Consider the following 9,321-nt stretch of genomic DNA (forward strand, 5'->3'; position numbering starts at 1 on the left):
GCCCGCCGGCCCACCGGGTGCTCCCTCCCCAACCCGCGTCCGCCCCCATGGGCGGGTGCGCGGGCGCTCGCGCGCCGGCGGGCAAGCTACAAGCCGGCTGCCCTCCGGAGCCCCAGCTGGAGCGCTGGGAAGGGCGCACAAAGCTCCGCGCCGCTCCAGCGCACGCCCCTCATCCCCCGCTCGCCCATCTCCCTCCCGCGCTCGCCACCCCTCGGGGGATGAGGGGCATGGCGCTGGAGCGGCATGGGGCTTTGCGCGCCCTTCCCAGCGCTCCAGCTGGGGCCCCGGAGGGCGGCCGGCTTGCAGCGCCACGCCCCTCACCCTCCCCGCTCGACCACCCCTCCTCCCGAGGGGCGGCCAGCGCGGGAGGAACGTGGGCGGAGAGGCGGCCCACCGGGGGCGCCGAGGGATCGTCGCGCCAGGGCGCTCGATCCCTTTAAGACGGCACTGCCCACCACGGAGTCCCTGGCACTTCGGGACCATGAGGGTATGCCAGCTTTGGTCTTGGACCAAACTGGGGGCCAAACAGGCTCTGTGCCCCAGAAATAGGGCAGTCCATTGGGTAAGGGACGGGGAGGGGCAGCCCTAAAACCACCCCTGATGCCATCGGGACACTTACAGTGAGAAGTTGGAGGAGGGTGCCAGGATTAGGAGCTGCTATAAGGAGACTTCCCAGAAGGAGCTGGTAGTGCTGCTTCAGAGTTTGAATGCAGGGTTAGAGTCTGCAAGTGTGTGACCAAGAAGAAGAAAGAGGGAATTCAAGACAAAGGACATACCTCTCGGTCCTCCTCCTTTTCTGGGCCCTCAAGAACTGCCTCCAAGGTCCTATGGAGGATTGAACTGATCATATCACAGCTGAATTTGGGCCGCATGGTACTGCAGAGATGAAACGGAGAGGGTTCGACGCTGCCTGCCTCCTCCGAGTCTCCCTTGCCCCCTTCTCCCTCCTGCCTGCTCTTTCCCACCCGGAACTCCCCCTGGAGTTCTCCCCCCACAACCCCACCCATGCCAAAGACCCCACTCACCTTAGCTGGAGGAGGGCCTCCAAGGCAAGGGCCAGGGTCAGGGGGCTCCAAACCCTGGAGTGCTCCAAGGGCCGCAAGATGTCCTGGAAGAGAACAGAGGAGGAAAACCAGCTCTTTCCAGGGCCTCCAGAGGACAGCTCCGACCCCAAACACCAGCCTTGGCTTTCCAGGGGAATGGCAACCCCATGCCCTAAGCCGGCAGGGTGGTCCTCTCCGCAGATGCAGAAGCCCTTCCTCCCTAAAGCCCCTCCTTCCCCCCACCTCCCTGCGGGGGTCCCTCACACCACCCATCACTCACCAGACTGGCTTTGGCCGTCTCCTGCTTGGAGCACTTCAGGGTTCGGAGCCCCGAGCTCAGCTGCCTGGCAGCTCTGGATGACCCCCAGGAGTTTTAGCTGTTCACCCTCCAGCAGCTGAAATGCAAATGTCAGGCTGTCAGTTCCGAGTAGGGGGAGGGCTACTCCGCATCTGAGACTGCAGAGTGGGGGGCAAAGAGCCTGGGCAGTGGGGGACAGGTCTGAGGGATCCAGTCCCTGCTCTTGTTTTCTCTGATACTCACCCCTGGGGAAGGGATGGGGAACCGCAGCAGAACTGCAAAAAGAAGGACATGGGAAGAGGTGAGTACCCCTGGGGGCGGGGCATTGCGGCATGTGCATGCGTCATGACGCACGTGCACAGCGCGATGCCACGCCCCTGGGGATGCCCCCGCAGGGGGAAAAAAGGAAAGCAAAGCGGGCGCTTGAACGCGCCCGCTTTGCTTCCTTTTCTCTCCCTTTTGGCGCCGAAAGGGGGGGGCGAGAAGCAAACAGGCGCGTTTAAGCGGCCGAAAGGGGGGGAGCGCCCGTTTGCTTCCCCCCCTTTCCCTTTTGGACGCTTCTTTCGGCGCTGGCTGGGCTGCGCCTCTGCAGCCCAGCCAGCACCGAAAGAAGCGACCGAAAGGGGAGAAAAGCGCCCGTTTGCTTCCCCCCCTTTTCATTTTCGGACGCTTCTTTCGGTGCTGGCTGGGCTGTGGCAAACGGGCGCTTTTCTCCCCTTTCGGACGCTTCTTTCGGTGCCGGCTAGGCTGCAGAGCCGCAGCCCAGCCAGCGCCGAAAGAAGCGTCCAAAAGGGAAAGGGGGGGGGAAGCAAACTGGCGCTCCCCCCCTTTCAGCCACCTAAACGCACCTGTTTGCTTCCCCCCCCCCTTCGGCCGCCCCTGTCGGCTCCGCAGCCGAGCCAGCGCCGAAAGGGGCGGCCGAAAGGGGGGGTGAGAAGCAAAGCTGGCGCGTTTAAGTGGCCGAAAGGGGGGGAAGCGCCCGTTTGCTCCCCCCTTTCCCTTTTGCCGCCATTCGTTCCGTCGCCCCAGGAGCAGCAGCACCGCACACACTGTGTGCTGCTGCTCCCACGGCGACGGAGCGAGCGGCGGTGAGCAGGGTGAGCAGCGGCGGGTGGGGGTGTCAAGCGGCGGCCCCTCCCACCACTCCCCACGCACCACTGGTCACCCCGGGAGGAGCAGCACTGCACGGGGTGACGGAGGGAGCGGCGGCGCGTGGGAGTGGCAGGAGGGGCCGCCGCTTGACACCCCCACCCGCCGCTGCTCACCCTGTCACTGGGGGCGTACTGCCCCTACCGCCCCTCCCCAGCGACTCCCCTGGTACCTGGCAAGGCTATTCCAAGAGTTTTCTCCTGGATTCCAAGTCCTACTGCAGGGGTCGGACACCCCAGGCCTTGGGGGCCAATCCAGGCCTCCTTTCCCCAGAATGGGGCACTCCAGGCAAGGTGCCCCTCCCGCTGACAACTGCCCCCCCCCCAGCCATGTTCTGCAGCCCTGCCCCCTGCTTCCTTCACTGGACCCCACAAAACGTGTTGGTTGCTGGGGGGGGGGTTGGGTTTCCAGCCCCTGGCCCGATGGACCTTGGCTCAGATGAGGCCATCTGGATCTTTGCATCCTTTGACTAGTTGCCCCCCCCATGCCCATGCCTGCCACTTGCTCACCTGGCGCCACGGGCTGCTCTGGGCCTTGCTGGGGGGCCACCCTGTGGCAGCAGCTGAAAAGGCGCCTTAAGCACCTGATCCTAGAAGAGATGAGTGGAGAGGAGAAGAAGAAGAGTTTGGATTTGATATCCCGCTTTATCACTACCCAAAGGAGTCTCAAAGCGGCTAACATTCTCCTTTCCCTTCCTCCCCCACAGCAAACACTCTGTGAGGTGAGTGGGGCTGAGAGACATCCAAGAAGTGTGACTAGCCCAAGGGCACCCAGCAACTGCATGTGGAGCATTTGCCCTAACAAAGGCTGAGCCGTTTGCTCCCAAGGCGCTCAACCAATCTGCTCAGACGAATGAGCGTCGCGAAACAGCCCCCAGCACAAAGCACACAGGCACTGCAACTGCCGACCAGCCGTGGCCCCTGCTCTACAAATAGGAATTCCCACTGGCAAAAGGGGAAAGTCAGAACCAGTCATGAAAACTGTTCTTGGTCCATTGAAACTAGTCTTTTGCGTTTCAGTCTAGGCTCTTGTACTACCAACCCAGCTGTACGCTTGTGAACCATGAACCACTTATAAATGCCATCTCCAACTCCTTGAAAGATTCCATCATTGGTGTCTCTGAAAAATGTGACACATCACTTGGGAAGGCAGGCAAACTCATACCAGTGTCCTGGAAGAAGCAAAGATCACCAATGTTGAAGCAATGATTCTTCAACACCAACTTCGCTGGACTGGTCATGTGGTTCGGATGCTTGATTATCGTCTTCCAAAGCAACTACTCTATTCCAAACTTAAAAATGGAAAGCGTAATGCTGGTGGCCAACAAAAGAGGTTTCAAGACTCTCTCAAGGCCAATCTAAAAACATGTTGTATAAACACCAATGGCTGGGAAACACTGGCCTGCAAGCGCTCCAATAGGAGAACAGCCTATACCAAAGGTGTCATGGGCTTTGAAGACGCTTCAACTCAGGACGCAAGGGAGAAACGAGCTAAGAGGAAGGTACGCTTGGCAAACCCTCACTGTGATCAACTTCCGCCCAGAAAACTATGTCCCCACTGTGGAAGGACGTGTGGATCCAGAATTGGCCCCCACAGTCACTCACGGACTCACGGTTAAAACTCACTGTTCATGGAAGTCAATCTTACTCAGCTACGAGTGGAAGAAGAAGAAGAAGAAGAAGAAGAAGAAGAAGAAGAAGAAGAAGAAGAAGAAGAAGAAGATATCTGGTCATAGACTCGCCTACTGTTGCAGTGGGAAAACCTTCAAATATTCATATAAAAGCAGTCCAACATCAGATAGACACCGTTCCAATGCTGTTCTGCTCAGAAGGATGCTGTAGCACCAGGGGCGGCACTTGGGATATGGCTAGGGGCGGCCATCATCCCTGAAGTATGAGACCACATACACAGCAACCCTTCTGCCTGGGTGATCATCACTGCCCTCCTGGTCTCTGAATGCCAGATAGGAAGCCATCTTAAGGAGAAGAGTGGATCCAACCTACATGGATTGGGGACTTGGCCAGGACAATAGGGGGTACTCAACTAGGCTGGGAAACAGGAACAGATATATAGATTTTCCTTTGCTTTACTGAATGGGTGTAAGGTGGGGGTCAAGGGAGGGACAGGGACAAACCTGATATTGAGTAAAGACCAGGCCTCTCCAGAGAGCCAAGGCTGTGCAGGGGACCCCACGACTCACACACACACCCCCAAGATGCAGAGAAAGGGAAGGAATGCTACTTACAGCCTGCCCATTTCGTCCAGGAAAGAGATCCCACCCTCCTGTCTAAAGTAGCTAACTATCTAAATGCCCACCCAAGCCTAAATCTGAACCCAACCGTAACCCCTGCCCTAAGCCTACACCTAACCCCCACCCTAACCCTACACTTAACCCTAACTACACTATGTACAAAATATGTACAAAATATGCACAAAAATATAAAAAATAAAGAACAAAAATATTAAAATAAAGAATAAAAAATAAAAGAAAATAAAAGAATAAAAGAAAATAAAAATAAATAAAATAAAAGTAATGAAATAAAAATCAAAATAAGAAAATGGAAAAATTACAACAAACCAAACTCCTCTCTGAATCGCCACCAACCACCACCAACTGCCACTAACTCCTCTCTCTCTCTACACGCCTCACTACAAACCCACAATGGCCGCCTGCAAGTCAGTGGCTTTTAAAGGAGAAGCAAGAGATGTCACAAAGGAGGGTGGGTCCTTGTCACCGTGGCAACCCTCCCCCCTGGACCTGGGCCCACCTGGCCCCTCCTGAGAGGTGATGCTCCTGTGTCAGAACTCGGAGGCACCTGCTGTTCCGCCTACAGCTGGGCTGCACACCCTTTTTCCTGCAGCCCCATTCCCAAAAGGAGACCACCCCCACATCCTTCCAGGCAGGCTAGGGGTCTCTATAGTGCAGGATTGGACCATCTGCTTTGCAGGCAGGTCTCCCATCCTGGACAGCATCTCCGGGGGGGGGGGGGGGCTGGGAATGTCCCCCCCCACTCCGAAACCCTGGAGAGCTGCTAGTCAGTGCAGGCTAGTTGAAGAAAGATATTGAGCAGCTGGAAAGTGAGCCGAGGAGCCAAGGAGGGTGACCAGGATGATGAAGGGTCTAGAAACCAAGCCTTATGAGGAATGGTTGAGGCAGTTAGAAACCAAACCTGATCCATATTCTAGATATGGAAGATAACATTAAGCAGAACTGTTCGTGTGGAAAAAAGGAAAAAGGGAGGGAAACTCTATTTTGCAAAAGGTTTACGATGGAGAGTTAGAGCTGAGTCTTCCCCATCCTTTATTATTTATGGAGTGAATCCCGGTATTGCAGTTGTTGTATAAGGGATTCTTTTTTTGACCGGAATGTATTTGAAATTCATAAGATTTTGGAATGCAGAAATAAAATCATCAACCATCAATTCTAGCACACGGGAGGCCACTTAAATTATATAATTTTGTATTTGAACAATTGGTATTAGTAATTGTATTATAATTGGGTATTGTTATAATGACGCTATTAATGGATTGAAATTGAAAATTAATAAATTTGTGCTTTTTATGCAGAATGCTCTAATCCCAAATTCTAGCCCTACGACTGGTTCTGCCACGATAAATCTGTTTGTTTCTAAGGTGCTTGGTGGCTCTCTTTTTCTCCGTTTGCTGTGGGGGGCTTAATACTATCACTACCCTTCTGCATTCTGTGAACTACGCAGGGCATGGATTTGCAAGCATTTGGAACTTCTGCCACATAATTTTCAGGTGGAACTCCAATTGGGAGAGAAAAGGGTAAATGCAGCCTGCTCTTTCTATGTAGGGGGCCCATTTCGTGGTGCATGCAAGTTTAATGGTGGGCTGTAACATTCAAGGCAGACACGTGGGGGACCTGTCTGGCCTAAGTGGGGAAAGGAACCATCAAATTCACTCAGCAGTGGAACTGACCTCAGAAAACCTCTCTGGCATGGGAGCACATGAATTCCAGAGCCATGGGCACACGGGGCACATGAATGCTTCACAGTCTGTTGTTTTTCTGCTGAATTCACATTTGGAAATATGCCCAGTTGCAAAGAGCACATACCTGCTTGTTTCCAAAGGAGTGCTAAAATAAATTAACAAGTCCTCAAAGAGGCAGGCCTTTTCATGGGTGTACTCGGGGGGGGGCAGTTGCCCCCCTAGAAGCAATAATAATAATAATAATTAATAAATGGCCATCGGCAGCCTAAAAGGAAAAAAAAACTCTCCTAAAAAAGCTCAACTACTGGTCTTTCTCCCCCTCCCAAAATCTCAATAACAATTGAGCTCTGCGGCTGACAGCTAGCCACTACACGTGTGTGTGTTGCACCAGCTGATCGTTGCAAGGGAGCTTGTGAAACTAAGTTCCCTTCCCTTGCATGTTGAGTAGTTCCTTTGCGAGGGCTGAAGTTCTAAAGGATCAAAACAAAGCGCTGCAATTGGAAGTTCAGAAGCTGCAGGCTCTCTTGTTTGAGCAGGTATGGCAGACAAATTGCTGCTAATAATACTATCTTTGTTCAGAAATGGTGGCGGCGCTTCCTGACTGAGGCAGCCCGTTCCAGGGGCGCCTCGGCCGGGAGAGGGAGGGCTCCCATGGCCAGGACACTTGCGATCAGACAAGACACCCAAGGTTGCTCGGGGTCCCTTTATTCTCTACCCCCCTCCAGGCCATAGGGGTTGGGTCTGCTAGGCTGCCCCCCCGCCGGCTGCTCTAACGGCCCCCACCGGATTCTTCCATTTGCATCTCGCACTCCATCCTCAAGCGTTGCTTTGGTGTCCCCCTTGCAACTGCTGATTTTGGAGTTCATGGGAACTACAGGGGAAAGAAGCAGTAGCCTAACTTTGCATGAGGCTGTTCAGGATCCATGCTTCCATATATCTGCATTCCTAAAAAAAATTTTTTTAAAGATTAATAGGACATTTTAAGTCTTCTAACTATCAAGAGGAAGTTGTGTGAAACTTATGGCTGTAAATAAAAAGAGATGCTTATTGCCATTTCTGTGGCGATTCTGTTCTGTTATAGCAGTTATAGACTTCTGAAAAATGCCTTAGGGCTCCTGCGTTCGAATCCTACTTGTGGCTTTCCCACAGGCATTTGGTTGGCCGCTGTGAGAACAGGATGCTGGAGTACATGGTCCTTGGGTCTGATCCAAGAAGCTCTTCAACAGCTTAGCACAGTTGGTTAGAGCACAGTGCTGATCACGCCAAGGTGGCAGGTTTGATTCCCATATGGGACAGCTGTATATTTCTGCATTGCAGGGGGTTGGACTAGATGACCATGTGGTCCCTTCCAATTCTACAATTCATTGCTGCATCTTTACATGTTGCACTTATTGTGAGGTATTTCAATGGAAAAAGTTATACCAGGACTATTCACACCTGGTAGCTTCATTATAAACCTTAAGGTATGAAGTTGAAGAAAGAAAGGTCCTTTCAACCAACTTCAGATGATAGACAGGTGCCATATACAGTATTGCTAGTTTCCATAAGGGCATTTCTACTACCCAAAGTATCTACCAGGAAATAAAGGATCTGGAAAGGTTCACCTCGCTCAGAGTTGCCAAGGCTGCATCACTTGGGCTGATAATACTCTTTAGTATTTCGTATCCATCTCTGAATAAACAACACAACAGGATGTCCTTTCAAACAACTGATGATAGAAATGAGCTAAGTTTCAACCATTTATTTAGACACTTTTGACTTACATAAATTTAAGGAGTGTTAAGTCTAAGGTCTGCTCGGCCAGGTGGAGTCGTCTGCCTCTCCGGAGCCCGCCGTGACCCGGGTGGCCCTGGTGCCCCAGGAGGGCGGCTGTCTCGGAGGAAGGTGAGCAGGAAAGACGGGGCGCAGGCCGGGCGGGAAGCTCTTGAGAACCGGCCATTCGCGGAATCCTCTGCGTCGGCGCCTCGCCCCTTGCAGATCAAGGGAATTAGGGTTGCCCTGTCCGGAAAAGGAGAGGATGGCGACATTGGCGAGGAAAGCGAGCAAAACTCAGTGCGCCAGTCGGGAGAGAAGCATCGGAACGGCAGAGCCAAGCATAAGAGCGGAGCTTCTAAAAACATTCGTTACTTCGCCTTCCCCGGCCTTTAGGGCTCCGCAGCAAGCTGTGCAAGATACTCTCGATCTCAGGGTTGCGGGTCGAGCTGCCCCACGTTGGGCAAGAGATTCTTTGCATTGCTTTGCATTCTTTGCATCGCAAGGGGTTGGACTAGATGACCCTCGTGCCCCCTTCCGGCTTTACAATGAAGAAAACAGGTGGGGGGGGGGGGGGAGGCAGCCTTCGCCCAGGCCTTATCCACGCGAAAGCGCAGCCCACGAAGAAGGCGCGCTTCGGCCTAGATGCTGAAGAAGACGCTTCGCCCCTCAGTTTGCCCTCAGGGGGGGAAGGCTGGCCTTGTAAACTCGGCCGCTCATTTTTTGCCCGCTGCCACCGACCCGAGGCTAAGAGAGGCGACGGCGCACGAGGTCGGCTGGCAGCCCCTTGGAGACTCGGCTGCCGCACGTGGGTTGTGTGTGAGCTGCCTGCTTGCGCCCGTTAATGGAGGGGGACGTGGGGCGGTTGTGGGGGATTCCTTCAGCCGCTGCCCGTTGGCGAGCTGAGGCGACGCTCTCCCTCCCGTCCCGCCAGCGTTCCAGAGGCGGCCGTTGGCCAGAGCGCGCGCGCTGACCGCGTGACGGCCTGTCCAGGGGGCAGCGGTAGCCCGGTCGCTAGGCAACAGCGAAGCGGTCACTGCCGGGGGTCGAGAGCGGCCGTTGGACGGAGCGCGTGTTTGGAGGGGCCGCCGTCGGCCAGGGCCCCCTTTCCTGGGCGCGACCACC

The 9,321-nt window shown here is 54.4% G+C and overlaps 1 long non-coding RNA gene across 1 annotated transcript; it reads right to left on the reverse strand.

Moving 5' to 3' along the window:
- Nucleotides 1–834: 834 nt before the first annotated feature.
- On the reverse strand, nucleotides 835–1,376 carry LOC117053714. The gene is made up of 3 exons (XR_004427438.1): nucleotides 1,324–1,376; nucleotides 1,026–1,108; nucleotides 835–876 (listed from the first exon to the last, which is right to left on the reverse strand). It is a non-coding gene; the product is annotated as an uncharacterized LOC117053714 (long non-coding RNA).
- Between the last annotated feature and the right edge of the window lie 7,945 nt (nucleotides 1,377–9,321).

The sequence above is a fragment of the Lacerta agilis genome, chromosome 10 (genome assembly GCF_009819535.1).
Source record: "Lacerta agilis isolate rLacAgi1 chromosome 10, rLacAgi1.pri, whole genome shotgun sequence".
Classification (NCBI taxonomy): Eukaryota; Metazoa; Chordata; class Lepidosauria; order Squamata; family Lacertidae; genus Lacerta; species Lacerta agilis.